The following is an 18,352-nucleotide window of genomic DNA, read 5'->3' as shown; positions in this document are numbered from 1 at the left end:
CTAAATTTTAGACAGCAAAATCCTGATTAGCAAAAATTCAACTACAGGGGAGTCTAATTATTCATTAAACAGGTGGACGTTACTTAACCCCTCCCATTTCATGCTGTCAGCAATGGCACCACATGGAAGAGAAATGTCACAAGGCCTGAGAAAGAGAATAATTTCTTTACACAATAAAGGTGAAGGCTACAAGAAGATCAGCAAATCTTTACTTAGAATACTGGAGCAAAAGTGATAAACATTTAACAAAGATGGAACTGCAACCATCTCACAGACGTCCAGGCCATCCATGGACATTAACATCTCGACAGGAGTGTCTTCTGATGAGAAGGGTTGAAGAAAATCCCCATACAAGTTCACTGCAGTTAGCTAAAGAAGTAGAAAGCCAAACTGGGGTGATTATTTCCTGTGACACAATACGGCGTACACTACAGAGGAATGGCATGCATGGGTGTCATCCACGAACGAAGCCTCTCCTAAAGCCCATGCATGAAAAAATCCCACCTAGAATTTGCAAGGGCCCATGCTGAAAAAGAAGAAGACTACTGGGACTCTGTACTCTGGAGGGATGAGACCAAGATAAATGTTTTTGGAACTGATGGCTTCAAAGCTGTATGAGGTGGCAAAGGTGAGGAGTACAAAGAAAAATGCATGGTGCCTACATGAAACATGGTGGTGGCGGTGTCCTTCTGTGGGGCTGCATTAGTGCTTCTGGTGTCGGGGAGCTGCATGAGAGCTTCTGGTGTCATGAATTCACAGATGTACTGCTCTGTATTGAAAGAGAAGATGCTACCATCACTCTGTTCCCTCGGTCGTTGTGCAATTTTCCAACATGACAATGATCCAAAACACACATCTAAGGCCACTGTTGGATTTCTGAAGAAGAACAGGGTGAAAGTGATTCCATGTCCAAGTATGTCTCCTGATCTGAACCCAATCCAACACCTATGAGGAATTCTGAAGAGACAAGTTGATCATCACTCTCCATCCAGCATCCAGACTCTAAAGAGGTCGTTCTTGAGAATAGAAAAAGATTGATGTTGCAATTTGTCGCCAACTTGTTCATTCCATGCCTAGACGACTTGGTGCTGTCCTCACAAATCATGGAGGTCATACAGAATACTAGATGGAGTAGTTTTTGTTGTGGGGTGGATTCATTTTTGCATTAAACTAATTTAAGTAAAATTGAAGATTTTGTAATCTAAGTTATATTATTAACCTTACTGTCATGTAATGAGCGAAACAAATGTTCTATAAAACTCAGTTTTGTCAAATTTTGGAAATTGTTCTTGTGTTGAAATATTGATTAAAATCTTACTTTTCAAAAGGGGTGTACTCCTTTATGCCGAGCACTGTATATACACTATATTGCCAAAAGTATTGGGACGCCTGCCCTTACACGTACATGAACATTAATGGCATCCCAGTCTTAGTCCGTAGGGTTCAATATTGAGTTGGCCCACCCTTTGCAGCTATAACAGCTTCAAACTGTCCAAAATGTCTGTATGCTAAGTCTTAAGAGTTCCCTTCATTGGAACTAGGGGGCCAAGCCAAACCCCTGAAAAACAGCCCCACACCATAATCCCCCCTCCACCAAACTTTACACTTGGCACAATGCAGTCAGGCAAGTACCGTTCTCCTGGCAACCACCAAACCCAGACATGTCCATCAGACTGCTAGAGAAGCGTGATTAGTCACTCCAGAGAACACGTCTCCACTGCTCTAGAGTCCAGTGGTGGCGTGCTTTACACCACTGCATCCACCGCTTTGCATTGCACTTGGTGATGTAAGGCTTGGATGCAGCTGCTCGGCCATGGAAACCCATTCCATGAAGCTCTCTACACACTGTTGTTGTGCTAATCTGAAAGCCACACCAAGTTTGGAGGTCTTTAGCTATTGACTCTGCAGACAGCTGGCGACTTCTGCGCACTGTGCGCTTCAACATGCGCTGACCCCGCTCTGTCATGTTACATGGCCTACCACTTGGTGGCTGAGTTGCTGTTGTTCCCAGTTGCTTCCACTTTGTTATAATCCCACTAACAGGTGAGCGTGGAATATTTAGTAGCCAGGAAATGTCACGGATGGACTTATTGCACAGGTGGCAACCTATCACGGGACCACGCTTGGAGTCACTGAGCTCCTGAGAGCGACCCATTCTTTCACAAATGAGATAGATAGATAAATATATTCCTAGATTGTGAGCTCGATAGAGCAGGGCCCTCGATCCCCTCGTGTATTGTACTGTTACTGTCTTGTCTCATGTTCTGTCCCCCCTGCTACTGTACAGCGCTGAGCATACCCTTTGGCGCTATATAAATACTATATAATAATATATATATAGATAGATAGATGTGTGTATATTCATATATATATATATATATCTATCTATATCTATCTATATATATTCATATATCTATCTATCTATATATATTCATGTATATCTATCTATATATATATATATATATACACACACACACACACAGTATATATTTTTTTTCACATTTATTATATTATTTTTTATTTATTTATTAATTTATTGTATCTATTTTCTATTTACTACTTTATATTGCTATTCTTTCATATTTTTTTTTTATTAAGTCTTAAATATACATGCATAAACGTTTGTTTATTGTTTGTTACTACAATTCCCAGCCATCCCAGCCAGGCAGAACCCTCTGCAATCCTGAACCTAAAGTGTATCTTAGGCTAGGTTCACACCTATGCGGTTTGTGTTAGATCCATTTCTGCAGTGTGTTTTGCATTTTTCCACAAGTGTTTTTGCTGCAGAAAAAATGAACTACATGCTTTTCTGCATCATTTCCATTAAAGTCTATAGAATCAAAAATGTTACTTTTTGCATTCAAAAAAGTCCCTTACCCGTTCCAAAAAACACCCCGGGTGATAACGTGGAGATGTGAACTTGTCTCATAGGAAATCATGTTAAATGGACTGCTGTGCGTTTCTGCAAAATGTTGCGCAAATTGCTTAGGTGTGAACCTAGGATTAGGCAATGTGTGTCTCAGTTGCCCTTCACAAACATGGTGGCTGCCATACTTCCTGCCCAGCACACCAGCTGATCTCCTCTGTACATGCCGCTCTGTCCGGCCAGTCCTCCCGCTCTCTATGGTTCATAACGGGACTGGAGCAGCAGCGAGTGCCTGGGGGAGAGGCAGATGAGAGCTCCCCGTATATACCATAGGTAGCGGCGCCCTCCTGTGTTCACTGCCTGTAAGTACACTCTGTTTACCCGCCGGTGATTGTTGTTAGTAACATTGTATCAGTTTTTGTATACATTGTATCAGTTTTTGTATACATTGTATCAGTTTTGTATACATTGTATCTGTGTGTTCCTGTGTGCTCGGAGCTTGGGCTTCACCAATCCAGAGCTGTATGTTGCTAAGGAAGTCCATGTGGGGGGGGGGGGGCTGCAAGGAATGCTGGGACTTGTAGTTCTACAGGTGCCAGAGGCCTCCTCCAAGCTGTTGAAGCTGAGTTGGTGATCGTTGGATGGATAATCCGAATCCACAGCTGATGTATTGGTGACACCTGTGTGCATGCTTGGCTGGGGACACTTTGTGGTGTAGACGGCGTTTCTGAGCGCTCGCCGTAGGATCTGATTGCGCAATGTCCTGCTCGCTGCGACAGCTAATCCGATATCCAGGACCGAATCTTCTCGCTCTTCATTGCTGCACATGAACGCGTCTTCTACCAAAATCGCAACCGAGGCAAAAGCGTTCAGGCGCGTCGGAAAGTCCCGTCTGCTTGTAAGCTGATTTTGCGGTGTGCGGGGAGATCGGTCCTGAAATAATCGCACTTTTTTTCAAGTTCAATTTTGTTCTTTTATTCCCACGATTCTCCGCACTTTGAAAATAATCGGTTTGATGGCACCGAATTTACGCTTTAATATGGACCGAAGGGTTTGGGCATTTAGTTGATAAAAACAATTGGCTGAGGTGTGGTGTGGGTGTGGTCAGCAATTTCCCACCAGCCATATAGTCCCCAGCAGGGGCGGAGTGACCATTTGGAAACTCGGGCACTGCCCGTGGGCCCGGGGTCAATAGGGGGCCCCATGAGATGCCCCTGGTACCTTTTTTCATAGGCTTTTTGAGTTTGGGCAAGGACAACAGGGGCCCCATGATCCTGTATTGCCTGGGGGCCCCATGAGTTGACAGTCCACCCTTGGTCCCCAGTCACACTGGATGCGAATTGGCATGAGATTTGCACGCCTTGCAAATCGCATCCTTTTGTGCGCAATTACAGCGGTCATATCGGTGCGGTTCTGACTTGGTTGGACCTGCGCTGATTTCTAAAGTAGTACATGCGCTATTTCTGGTGCGATTTGCATAGATATCTGTGTCAAATGTCTTGCAAATCGCACCTGATATTGGCATCTCATCCGACTCTGAAATCGTGCGACTTCACTGTTTCAAAGTGGGGATCTGTGTGACCGGGATGACAGTCTGTGTACCTGATCTGTATTCTCTACATCCAGATGGGAAGACCCCATGTACTGGGTAGCGTCTGGGAAATCCTAGAGCCTGCCGTTTACTTACAGCCATGTGAAAAAGTAAGTGCACCCCATGGAACGCACAGCCCACTGACCGGCAAACATTAGATCGTCATTCAGACACTGTCTACAGTAGGGGTGGACTAACAACTCATGGGGCCCCCGGGCAATAGGGGATCATGGGGCCCCTGTGTCCTCGCCCACACTCAAACCACACCCAAAAAAGCCTGTTAAAGGTACCAGGGGTATCTCATGGGGCCCCCTACTGACCCCGAGCGCCTGAATGGTCAGTCCGCCCCTGGTCTACAGATGACCGTGATATACCTGAACAGGGGCGGACTGACAACTCATGGGGCCCCTATGTCCTCGCCCACGCTCAAACCACACCCAAAAGAGCCTATTAATGGTACCAGGGACATCTCATGGGGCCCCCTACTGACCCCGAGCCCTCGGCAGTGCCCGAGCTCCTGAATGGTCAGTCCGCCCCTGGTCTACAGATGACCGTGATGTACCTGAACAGGGGCGGACTGACAACTCATGGGGCCCCTATGTCCTCGCCCACGCTCAAACCACACCCAAAAGAGCCTATGAAAGGTACCAGGGGTTTCTCATGGGGCCCCCTACTGACCCCTGGCCCTTGGGCAGTGCCCTAGTGTCCGAATGGTCAGTCCGCCCCTGTATCTGAACCAGTGACCCATAGGGGGTGCTTTACTAAAACTGGAGCACTCAGAATCCGGTGCAGCTGTGTATGGCAGCCAATCAGCTTCCAACTTCAGCTTGTTCAATGAAGTTTTGACAAAACCTGGAAGCTGATTGGCTTCTAGACAGAGCCGCATCAGATTTTTGCACTCTCCCCCTTAAGTAATTTAACCCCATAGGGTCTATTTACAAAAAAGACTTAAAGTGTTACTAAACCCACAACAGTACAATCAGTCTGTAGATGCAGTTAAGCATGCTTGTTATACTCACTGTGGAACCTAAGGGGTTAATCCTCTGCATTGTGTAAAAATGCTGTTTGATCCTGTCTTCTCTGATCCTCCTCTTCTACTGTTCCCAATCCATCTGCTGATAGAACAGAGACCTAGGAGTCACTTTGCACATGCTCAGTTTGGTGTGTATTGATAGGTTTTTGTTTTGTTTTGCTTTTTGGGGGAGAGTGCATGTGATCAGCACAGGGCTATTCAGAGCTGTCCAGAGGGTCAGGGGTCATGCAGCCTCATAGGACAGTCAGAGGAGAATGAAAACTCCTCCCATAAGATTAACCAGTGCTCTGCTGGACACTGGTAGAAGTTCGAAGACTGCTCTAACTGCTGATGAGAAAGGTATTTAGCAGTTTATATTTACTAAAATAATTGCATTTCCATGTTGTGTGTACTGTGGGAGACCAGATATAGTGAATGCAAGTTCCGGGGAGAGCAGATATAGTGAATGCAGGGTCCGGGGAGACCAGATATAGTGGATGCAGGGTCCGGGGAGACCAGATATAGTGGATGCAGGGTCCGGGGAGACCGGATATAGTGAATGCGGGGTCCGGGGAGACCGGATATAGTGAATGCAGGGTCCGGGGAGACCAGATATAGTGAATGCAGGGTCCGGGGAGACCAGATATAGTGAATGCAGGGTCCGGGGAGACCGTATATAGTGGATGCAGGGTCCGGGGAGACCATATATAGTGAATGCAGGGTCCGGGGAGACCGTATATAGTGAATGCAGGGTCCAGGGAGACCAGATATAGTGGATGCAGGTTCCTCAGTGTTAATAACACTTTAGGCAATCACACAGCCATCACGAATAATAGCATATTATGGCCACTAGGTATAGCTGATGCTCATAGGAAATAAAAGTACATCTGTGTCATATGGGTGGCAAGAAGTTAATTGTAGCTTGCTAAAAAGACAACCTGACCTTTCCATATATTTTTCATTTATGGTACTACACCATATTAATGTCAGTTATGGTGGTACACGGTCATCCAGAACAGTTGTCTCCAAAACAGCAGTCCTTTGCTTGCCTTTATCTGACCCTTAGAACACTATTCTTCCCTCTGACATCAACATTGGGGTATTATTCCTCCCACTGACACCAAAGATGGGGCACTATTCCTGCCACTGACACCAAAGATGGGGCACTATTCCTCCCACTGACACCAAAGATGGGACACTGTTCCTCCCACTGACACCAAAGATAGGACACTGTTCCTCCCACTGACACCAAAGATGGGGCACTATTCCTCCCCGACACCAAAGATGGGGCACTATTCCTTCATCTGACAACAAAGATGGGGCACTATTCCTTCCTCTGACACCAAAGATGGGGCACTATTCCTCCCACTGACACCAAAGATGGGGCACTGTTCCTCCCACTGACACCAAAGATGGGACACTGTTCCTCCCACTGACACCAAAGATGGGGCACTATTCCTCCCCCTGACACCAAAGATGGGGCACTATTCCTCCCCCTGACACCAAAGATGGGGCACTATTCCTCCCCCTGACACCAAAGATGGGGCACTATTTCTTCCACTGACACCAGGATGGGGCACTATTCCTCCCACTGACACCAAAGATGGAGCACTATTGCTCCCCGCTGACACCAAAGATGGAGCACTATTGCTCCCCGCTGACACCAAAGATGGAGCACTATTGCTCCCCGCTGACACCAAAGATGGAGCACTATTGCTCCCCGCTGACACCAAAGATGGAGCACTATTGCTCCCCGCTGACACCAAAGATGGAGCACTATTGCTCCCCGCTGACACCAAAGATGGAGCACTATTGCTCCCCGCTGACACCAAAGATGGAGCACTATTGCTCCCCGCTGACACCAAAGATGGAGCACTATTGCTCCCCGCTGACACCAAAGATGGAGCACTATTGCTCCCCGCTGACACCAAAGATGGGGCACTATTGCTCCCCGCTGACACCAAAGATGGAGCACTATTGCTCCCCGCTGACACCAAAGATGGGGCACTATTGCTCCCGCTGACACCATAGATGGGGCACTATTGCTCCCGCTGACACCATAGATGGGGCACTATTGCTCCCGCTGACACCTTAGATGGGGCACTATTGCTCCCGCTGACACCTTAGATGGGGCACTATTGCTCCCGCTGACACCAAAGATGGAGCACTATTCCTCCCACTGACACCATTATTCCTCTTCCACCTAACAGGGGTACGCTGTAATTTTTTACTCCCACTGGACCACCAAGCTTAAGGCATTATGTACTTCCACTATCCACAGTCCCCTAACTTTTGAAGGACAGTAAAGTGACCCTTTGTTTAGAATGTTTGGAGATCCCTGATCTAGAGTATTGTACGCAGAAATGCTTCACACTGATGTAGGAAGGAAGTAGAAAGGGTTGTTTTTATGTGGGAATGACCAAAAGCAAAGCTTCTAGGCAGGGCGTGTTTTTCTCAGAGAATAGGTGTAGGAATTCTCTCTTTCTGAATAATTTTTTGTCTATTCCCCCCCCCCCCCCCACTCACCTCTGAGCACCATCCCTTAGTTCCACCCCCCTACCCACCTCTGAGCACCATCCCTTAGTTCCACCCCCCTACCCACCTCTGAGCACCGTCCCTTAGTTCCACCCCCCTACCCACCTCTGAGCACCGTCCCTTAGTTCCACCCCCCTACCCACCTCTGAGCACCGTCCCTTAGTTCCACCCCCCTACCCACCTCTGAGCACCGTCCCCTAGTTCCACCCCCCTACCCACCTCTGAGCACCGTCCCTTAGTTCCACCCCCCTACCCACCTCTGAGCACCATCCCTTAGTTCCACCCCCCTACCCACCTCTGAGCACCATCCCTTAGTTTCACCCCCCCTACCCACCTCTGAGCACCATCCCTTAGTTTCACCCCCCCTACCCACCTCTGAGCACCATCCCTTAGTTTCACCCCCCCTACCCACCTCTGAGCACCATCCCTTAGTTTCACCCCCCCTACCCACCTCTGAGCACCATCCCTTAGTTTCACCCCCCCTACCCACCTCTGAGCACCATCCCTTAGTTTCACCCCCCCACCCACCTCCCAGTACTGCTCCTTATAGAGCATACAGAGCCAAGTATGTGGTGCTCCAGTAATTTGTATGGAATTTGTTAATGATAACAAGAAAATCAGTACATTAGATTCTCTGTACCCAGCAACAGTAGATCCCCCAGCAACAACAGATCCACCCCAACAACAATAGATTTTCTTCCAGCAGCCAGCATCAATAGACGCCTCCCTCAACATTAGATCCCTTCAAGCAACAATTTATCCCCCACCAGCAACAATAGACCACCATGCAAAAATAGAACCCCTCCAGAGACAATAGATTCCCCATCAGCCAGCATCAATAGACCGGTTAGTACCTGCTCCCCCTCCCCCACACACATGTGCGCTCCCGCCATGTATCTGGGCCCCGCTTGCCCATCTGTAGGCCCTGGGAGCGCCATGGTGGATGGAGAACATCCGTTGTCCTCCCCTTCTTTCTATGGCCCAGAAGGCAACGTGTATGACGTCACTTCCGGGTCACCGCTGTCAATTTCTCGGCTAGCGCAGCCAAGAAGCCATGTATTCCAGTCTGCATTGCAGTACATCCAGTGGAGCCCAGTGGAGACATTTGGGGGTCTTTTAGACCCTGCATGTCTCAATAAAGAGAACCTGTCACCTAAACATCATCATATAGGGGACTTTGTATCCCCTATTTGATGGGGAAAAAAAATGTTATTGCAAAAAATGAGTTACCCCCAAGCACATAACATCCCCCCCAAAAGAATTTTTTTGAGGCCCCCCACCCCCATATATATACATGTACGAATGTAAATGCACACGTCAGGGCACCTACGCGCACGTGAAAACGTCAATTGCAATAGACACGGTACATATCGCCGCACACACTGGGGTGAGAGCAATCATTCTAGCACCAGACCTCTGTAACACTGAACTGATGACCTATAGGGGGCTGTTGAGGTAAAAAACCTCTGTGCAGCATCACCCCCCCAGCCCCCTGTAATACTCACCTAAGCACCCTCTTGATGCAGCAATGTGCTATCACGGGACTCCCTCTTCTCATTGGCTGAGACAGAAGCAGGAGCCATTAGTTTCCACTGCTGTCAATCATAGCCAGTGAGCCAATGAGAAGAGAGAGCGGGGCAGGGCTGAGCCGCGGCTCCGTGTGTGAATGGATACATGGAGCAGCAGGTGCTCCCATAGCAAGCAGCTTGCTGTGGGGGCACCTGAAAGAAAGGAGGAGCCAGGAGAGCCTGCGGGGGACCCGAGAAGATGAGGATCAAGGCTGGTCTGTGCAAAACCACCGCACACAGCAGGTAAGTATAGACATGTTTGTTTCTAATGGTTTATTTTTTACGAAAAACTACCACTTTAAGGTTTGGCATGTTAGGTATTGATTTACTCGGCACAACCTCGTCTTTTTATATTTTACCAACAATTTAGGTGATTTATTGGGTTTCGTTACCCTAAGAATCACTATAGTGTGTTTTTTACTGAAATTTCGTGTTTCCTAGACCTTTGCGGTAATATCATGTGCCTTAAAAACTCAGAACTACCACCATTTTTTTTTCTCTAGGGTGTCTGCTTTCCAAAAATATATCATGTTGTGGGAGTTTTTTGTACTCTTTAGGCCTAAAATGATTTTGTTTTTTTTAATGTGTGCAAAAAAAAATTGCAAAAACGGCTCCAGCAGCGAAAGGGTTAAAACATTAGTATCAGCAGGAAAAAATGTGTACTTTCTCGACCAATAGTTTGCATTGACCACGTATACCACAACGATATCCATCTCTTAGATTGTAAGCTCCCAGGATCAGGGCCCTCCTAACCCTCTTGTATTGAACTGTATTGTTGCTGTATTGTCTCCTGTTATATTGTAAAGCGCTGTTGGCGCTATATTAATCGCTTTAGCTCTGCCCCATAGCAGAAATACTGCTACAGGGCGGCAGCTGTGTGCAAAATCACATGTAGATATAAGTGATTTTGCATTGTTTAGGGTAGGGGGCGCACATGCCCTACCCGCACTGCAGCTGTCAGTCACCAGGTCCCAGTCAGTGATTACTTGCCGACGCCCGGTGATTGCCATTATTATTAAACAAAACAGTTCTCCTCCCTGTCAGCTTCTGCACACTGCTTTGCATGGCTGTGCACAACACAGCCATCCAAAGCAGTGTGATTACAGTGAAGCACACATTGTGATTACAGTGAAGCATGCACACAGTTAACCCTTTGATTGCCCCCACATGTTAACCCCTTCCTGCCCAGTGTCATTAATACAGTGTCAGTGCTTTTTATTAGCACTGATCACTGTACTGGTGTCACTGGGGATATCAGTGACACCAAGTTAGTTCCCCCCAGTGTCAGAATGCCTGCCGCAGTCCCGCTATAAGTCGCTAATTGCCACCATTACTAGTAAAAAAAAAAAAAAAAGAGCATGGAGGAGATTCCAGGAGACAGGCAGTTACTCTAGGAGAGCTGGACAGGGCCGTAGAAGGTCCTTACCCATCAGCAGGACTGATATCTGCTCCTTTGTGCAAGGAGGAACAGGATGAGCACTGCCAGAGCCCTACAAAATGACCTCCAGCAGGCCACTGGTGTGAATGTCTCTGACCAAACAATCAGAACTGACTTTAAGAGGGTGGCCTGAGGGCCCCACGTCCTCTAGTGGGCCCCGTGCTTACTGTCTTGCACCATAGAGCTGGATTGGCATTTGCCATTGAACACCAAAATTGGCAGGTCCACCACTGGCTCCCTGTGCTTCTCACAGATGAGAGCAGGTTCACCCTGAGCACATGTGACAGACGTGAAAGGGTCTGGAGAAGCCATGGAGAACAATCTGCTGCCTGTAACATGGTTCAGCATGACCGCTTTGGTGGTGGGTCAGTGATGGTCTGGGGAGGCATATCCATGGAGGGACGCACAGACCTCTACAGGATAGGCCAGCCTTTCTCAACTTTTTCAACGTGGAGGAACCCTTCTGGTCTCCGGGAACCTGTGCTAAAAATGACTTTATCTACCATTCATGATACATTGGTGTGATAGTCAGTGGTAAGCATGCTCTTTACACTTGTGGTCATTGGGAATAATTACCCCCTTACAGATTGCTAACAAGATCAATGGTGTCAGTGAGAACTTACCTGAGAGGCAAAAATTGCTCATTGCGCAAGGAACCTCTGGCAACCTCTGGAGGAACCCTAGGGTTCCACAGAACTCTGGTTGGGAAACCCTGGGCTAGACAATGGCATCCTGACTGCCATTAGGTATCGGGATGAAATCCTTGGACCCATTGTCAGACCCTACGCTGTTACAGTGGTTTCCGGGTTCCTCCTGGTGCATGACAATGCCCGGCCTCATGTGGTGAGAGTATGCAGGCTGCTCCTGGAGAGTGAAGGAATTGATACCATGGAATGGCCCCCACACTCGCCTGACCTAAATCCAATAGGACACCTCTGGGAGATCATGTTTCAGTCCATCCGAAGCCGCCAGGTTGCACCGCAGACTGTCTAGGAGCTCAGTGATGCCCTGATCCAGATCTGGGAGGAAATACCCCAGGACACCATTTGTCATCTCATTAGGACCATGGCTGACAATGTGCATACAAGCACATGGGGGCCATACAAACTACTGAGGACCATTCTGAGTTGGTGCAATGAAATTTCAGCAAAATGGACTCGCCTGCTGCATAATTTTTTCACTTTGATTTTCGGGGTGTCTTTGAATTCAGTCCTCTGTAGGTCGATCATTATCATTTCCATCAAATGATGGGACATCCTTACGTTCCTAACACATTACCCCATCCATATCAGTATAGAGATCCAGCAGGAGATTTCCCCCCATTGAGATCTGATGGGTTTTCAAAGTGTTCCTTTAATTTTTTTTGAGCAGTGTATTTATATGTAATAGTGTGACCAAGCCCCCGGTGGGCAGGGGAAAATGCATCAGAGGGCGTGGCAAGTACGGCAGCTGAGGCCATACCTCAACATTGGACTCCTGGGGTCGGTTGAGCAGCGTCCATCCCTTCATTTAGACTGGATAGTACAGTGTACTCATAGAATGTTTTACTGGCACAATCTTTGTGTGCAGAAGATCATTCTAACTTTGTCTAGTCCTTTACCATGTGACCTCAATAATCGAGTCGATGTTGAATCGTAAAAGAGTAAGAACAAAATACAGAGCTGAATGTGCATCTAAGATTTGTAACTTTCCTGTGCCCATCCTAGGGTCTCATTCACATACTGAGGCATAAATATATGCCTAGCGTCTAGGGAGCTGCAGGTGCACGTACCACCAGCCATAGAAGTGAATGGCTGTACTCGGGTGCAGGGGTCTCCAAACTCTCTAAACAAAGCAGACTGTTGGAGGAGCGGACTTTTGTCAGTGGGAGTAGAAAACATCTCAGACTTGATGATCAATGGGAGTAAGTAATAGACATGGTGCCCCATTGTTCATGTCAGTGGGAGAAATAGTGCTCCGTCTTTGGTGTCAGTGGGAGAAATAGTGCTCCATCTTTGGTGTCAGTGGGAGAAATAGTGCCCCATCATTGGTATCAGTAAGAGAAATCGTGCCCCATTGCTGGTGTCAGTGGGAAGAATAGTGCCCCATCGTTGTCAGTAGGGGGAATAGTGCCCCATTGTTGGAAGATTAGTGCCCCACCACTGGTGTCAGTGGTAGGACTAGTGCCCCATTGTTTGTGTCGGTGGGAGCACTAGTGCCCCATTGTTTGTGTCGGTGGGAGCACTAGTGCCCCATTGTTTGTGTCGGTGGGAGCACTAGTGCCCCATTGTTTGTGTCGGTGGGAGCAATAGTGCCCCATTGTTGGTGTTGGTGGGAGGAATAGTGCCCCATTGTTGGTGTCGGTGGGAGGAATAGTGCCCCATTGCTGGTGTCAGTGGGAAGAATAGTGCCCCATCGTTGTCAGTAGGGGGAATAGTGCCCCATCGTTGTCAGTAGGGGGAATAGTGCCCCATCGTTGTTGTCAGTAAGGGGAATAGTGCCCCATCGTTGTTGTCAGTAGGGGGAATAGTGCCCCATCGTTGTTGTCAGTAGGGGGAATAGTGCCATTGACCCATCGTTGGTGTCGGTGGGAGGAATTGTGTCCTATCGTTTTGTGTCAGTGGGAGGAATAGCGCCCCACTGGTGGTATCAGTGGAGGAAATGGTGCCTCATCACTAGTGTCAATGCAAGGAATAGGTTCTCATATCAGTGGGAGGAACCGTGCCCCAGGAGCCAGATAAAGGCAAACAAAGGGCCACAGTTTGCAGACCACGACTTTAGTGCATCAGCTTGAACACATGCATGCATGTATGGCGTGTATCTGTGTTTGGGGGAATACATCGTATGTTGGTGTAGCGTGGGCAGTGAGCGCAGGAAGTTATCAGTGTCACGATCGCAGCATCAGACCCAAGACCTTCTCACCAAACTCGTGACTGAAGGACTGGCTGAACCAAACTGCGATGTGACGTGCGTAACAATACCACGCCCAGCTGCACCCTGCACAAAGATTTTCCAGCTAATGTACTACAATCTATGTACCTGCAACCTGAGCGATTGTTACTGGGTCGGGTTAATTACGCAACTAACCCTCCACACTGCCACTACCTCCTTTTTTTACAGAGGAAGAGGAAACTCGCATTATCAGTTATAACACTATAATGATTGAAATAATCGTCTATATAAAACGGTCCGCAGGCCGGTTATACAGAGGTTTAAACAAACAGTAGCGTCTCTTCAAAGGCAGGGATTCGTAAATTGCAATTAAGAACTATAGAAACTTTCAGAAAGAGAGATTTATTACTAAAAGGGTCAAACAGGTGCAATAAAATATTTACAGAGAAGATGTAACTAAGATATATATATATATATATATATATATATATATATATATATATATATATATATACAGAGAACCACAGCACAGTAAAGAGATATCAGAGAGAGGTGAAAGGGTTAAAGTACTTGCCAAAGTCCTGGGTTTAGCTGATCCAAGTCAGAGCAGGAGGGTGCTTTGATCTCCCTATGTTACGATGGAAAAATGGGAGAATTCTTCAACTCTCTTCTCTTAGGCTTGACAGCCTGCTTTAAAGTTTCCCATCAGGGGGTGGTTCTGAGTAACTGACCAATACTCTGTTTAGGGAAGGATCGGCAGGCGGAACCCAAAATTGGAACCAACCTCTTTCATAATTCATATTCTGGTCTATAACTTCCCAGCTGCACACGTGACAATTTACCCGCAGGTATATTATTATGCAGACAAGTCTGAGGATTATCTAGATATGAATTATGAAATTATATGTTGCACGGTTCACGAGTTCTATGTTTCGGCTCCCCTGATGGTCCGAGATAATTCGAATGACCCATCAAACTGTTTGCCTGCTCCTAGCCAACCTGACGGGATGTCTGGTTTTTATGTACGTCTCTCATATTCCAAGATATGAGACATTATCTGATTCTGTCACCTCCACTGAGTTCGGCTCATCAGGTCAGCATTTCTTTCAACTTCTGGAAAGGCTTGCTATCTGTTTTACAAGGTGTGAAACTACACAGGCACGTTGGTCAGTGAGGCTCCAATTCTCTTGGGAACTCTGGCCTTATCCTGGCCTAGGTGAGAAAGGCTACACTTTCGCAGACCGCTCGGCACCGAACTAGGGATGGCTTGCCCTGCCAGTGACCCATACACAGTACACACACTCTGACCACATGTCTCCTCTCAGTGGGAGGGAGGGGTGGAAAGATGAGGGGAGAAAATGTAGATGCCTAACAAAATGGTTGAACCGCGTCCATCTCTGATGCGCATGTTTGCAACAATCGGCGCACACGATTTATGGCAGGATCAACTAGTATTTTTTTGCACTGCTTGAACAGATATAACAACACTTTCAATGGTATATTTAACAGACCAAAAGAAACCAAGAAGAGAAAACCCCTGCTGGGGGTTCACACTTTAATGGCTTTGCCCCCTAGGACCCCATCACACATAAATATGGCCCCGGCTGGTGCTGTACTTTGATGGATGAGCCAATATGAAGACTCCATTTTGGGTATTCTGCTGCCAACAGGGTGTCTTCCAGAGTTCCATGGATCAGATTCCCTGTGCAGGACTCCAAGTTCATCTACAAAAGCCGGGAACGCTACGCCCTGAAACTCGCACTGAAGCTGGATGGGAAAGTCAGGCCTCTGCAAGTAATCCAGGAACAAACGGCGGCATTCAGGAGGCACTCAGCCTTGGCACCGGAGCCAGTGAGAACTTCCTCCATGTCGGCTCATAGGGCAGACCCTAGGGGATGACTTCCAGGATCCAGGCGAAGGAACGGGTGGATACGCTGTGACATCACACCCATCATCTGGCAGCCTGGGAGAGGCTCTGACTGCATGCTAACAAGGCTTTGCTGGAAACATGATGAGATCAGCACAGCTGGAATGAGGCCTATTCTTTAGGGAAAAAAAAAAAATTGCGATTGGAGAAATACATAGACAGCTGGCTGCCGCCTTCTAAAAATACCTGGCTGCAATGCTTTTCTACAACAAGCATGCAGCAAGTGAAATGAAAGTCCCAATCTACATACTTTATAGATTAGCAGCGCTGTGTTAGGCTCGGATCACCCTGCCGCGACTTGGGATCCGACTTGTGAGACCCCCAAGTCGCATGACATGTGAAAGAGTGGTCTTAATTCACACTACTGAACACGCACCAACTTTAGAAAAGGTTCCTGTGCTACTTCAAGGCGACTTCTACCTGACTCGTGCCCATAGACTTTAATAGAAGTCGCCTCCGAGTCGGATCCTCGTCAATATTGATGCGATTTGGATCCGACATTATAAGGAGATTACCCGGGCATTCCCTTAACCACCTCCCGCCCACCATATAAGGAAATGACGGGCGCAAGGTGGTTCTCTCGTTCTGGGAGGACCTCATATGACGTCCTCCCTCTCTAACCGCGCGTGCGCGCCCCTGGGGCCACACAGCGCAGCGATCAATGGAAAGAGCCGATGACGTCGGCTCTGTCATGTGATCAGCTGTGTCCAATCACAGCTGATCGCATGTAGATCAGCTGACAGCTCCTGAGGAGAGGAGAGCCGGTAATCGGCATTACTCATAGGGGACATCTACACTGATCATCAGGGCACTGATGATCAGTGTGCCCCGATGATCAGTGCCTCCTGCCAGTGCCCATCAATGACGTCGGCTCTGTCATGTGATCAGCTGTGTCCAATCACAGCTGATCGCATGTAGATCAGCTGACAGCTCCTGAGGAGAGGAGAGCCGGTAATCGGCATTACTCATAGGGGACATCTACACTGATCATCAGGGCACTGATGATCAGTGTGCCCCGATGATCAGTGCCTCCTGCCAGTGCCCATCAATGCCACATCAGTGCACATCAATGCCACATATCAGTGCCCATCTGAGCCGCCTATCAGTGCCACCTATGCTGCCTTTCAGTGCCCAGCAGTGATGCCTGTCAATACTCATCAATGCAGCCTATCAGTGCCCATCACTGCAGCCTCATTAGCGCACATCAGTGAAGGAGAAAAATCACTTATTTACAAAATGTTATAACAGAAACTAAGAAAAAACTTTTTTTGTTCAAAATTTTCAGTTGCTTTTTGTTTGTTTAGTAAAAAATAAAAAAAACCCAGAGGTGATTAAATACCACCAAAAGAAAGCTCTATCTGTCTCAAAAAATGATAAACACTTTCATATTGGTACAGTGTTGCATGACCGCGCAATTGTCATTCAAAGTGCGACAGCACTGAAAGCTGAAAATTGGCCTGGACAGGAAGGGGGTATAAGCGCCCGGTAGGCAAGTGATTTAAAGTCACTTCAAAGTCGCATCAAAGTACTCAAGTATCCAGGAAGTGCCTGGCAAAGTTGCATGACTTTCAGGTCGCAGTAGTGTGAACTGAGATATAAAGAGTATCTAAACCAAAGAGCAGCAATGTAATATATTGCAACTTACCAGTCTATAGATGCGGTGGCTGCATTAGTTTTTTCAGGCTTTTTTTTTTCTCCTTGATTTTCTCCTGGTGATCCTGCCAGTAACACATTCCACATCCTAAGGTGACAACCCATGCTCATTGTACTGTATGTACAGAGGAGCAGTGTTGTCATCCTTGGACAAAACTAAAAAACAACTCCCCCTCGGCTTTTCTCCATAACATAGAGGGTCGGGGTTCCGTAGTCTTCAGGAATCACTGTCAACAATGTAAGTCATAAGAGTGCAGGAAGTTATCAGCTTACAGGATTTCTGGCAGGATCAATGTGTAGATTTTATGCATGAACTGAGCTGATGAATAAAAAAACACTTTCAATGGGATATTCAACAGACCAAATGGGGTAAGAAAAGCAAAGGGAATTGTTGGGGTTTACAGACACTTAAACCACAATGCTCTTGCAGGCCACTGCTCAGAACAGCGGTGTCCTCAAAGCAGGGGCGTCCCTAGGGTTGGTGTCACCCGGTGCGGTAACACTTAGTGACACCCCCTCCGACGATCCCCACAGAATGGATCGGATCTGCGGATTTAGCATAATGGATCAGACTCCGATCCATTATGCTCCCCAATCCGCAGATCCGATCCATCCTGCGGAGATCGTCGGCTTTCTTTATAACTTACCTTTTTGTACGGGTGTCGCCCCGTATAGGTTGCATGCCGACGATCCCCGCAGGATGGTTTGGATCTGCGGATTGAGCATAATGGATCAGAGTCCGATCCATTATGCTCCCCAATCCACAGATCCGATTTGTAAGTTGTAAAGAAAGCCGACGATCCCCGTAGGATGGATCGGATTCATACTGCGGGGATCGTCGGCTTGCTTTACAAGTTACCTTTTCATGGAGCAGGTCCGGTGTCACCCCGT

General features: G+C 47.5%; 1 protein-coding gene across 1 annotated transcript in view; it reads left to right on the top strand.

Moving 5' to 3' along the window:
* Nucleotides 1–3,129: 3,129 nt before the first annotated feature.
* The window catches only part of B4GALT4 (beta-1,4-galactosyltransferase 4), a 178,308-nt gene continuing 163,085 nt past the window's right edge, over nt 3,130–18,352 (top strand). The window contains exon 1 of the mRNA XM_089654744.1: nt 3,130–3,228. The gene's annotated coding sequence lies outside the window, so the exon portion shown is untranslated. The remainder of the gene's footprint in view (nt 3,229–18,352) is intronic.

Source organism: Staurois parvus, unplaced genomic scaffold (genome assembly GCF_062004578.1).
Source record: "Staurois parvus isolate SC_StPar_1 unplaced genomic scaffold, SC_StPar_1.0 ptg000795l, whole genome shotgun sequence".
NCBI lineage: Eukaryota > Metazoa > Chordata > Amphibia > Anura > Ranidae > Staurois > Staurois parvus.
Note: the sequence above shows the minus strand (reverse complement) of the source record. Positions and strands in the feature narration are given on the sequence as shown.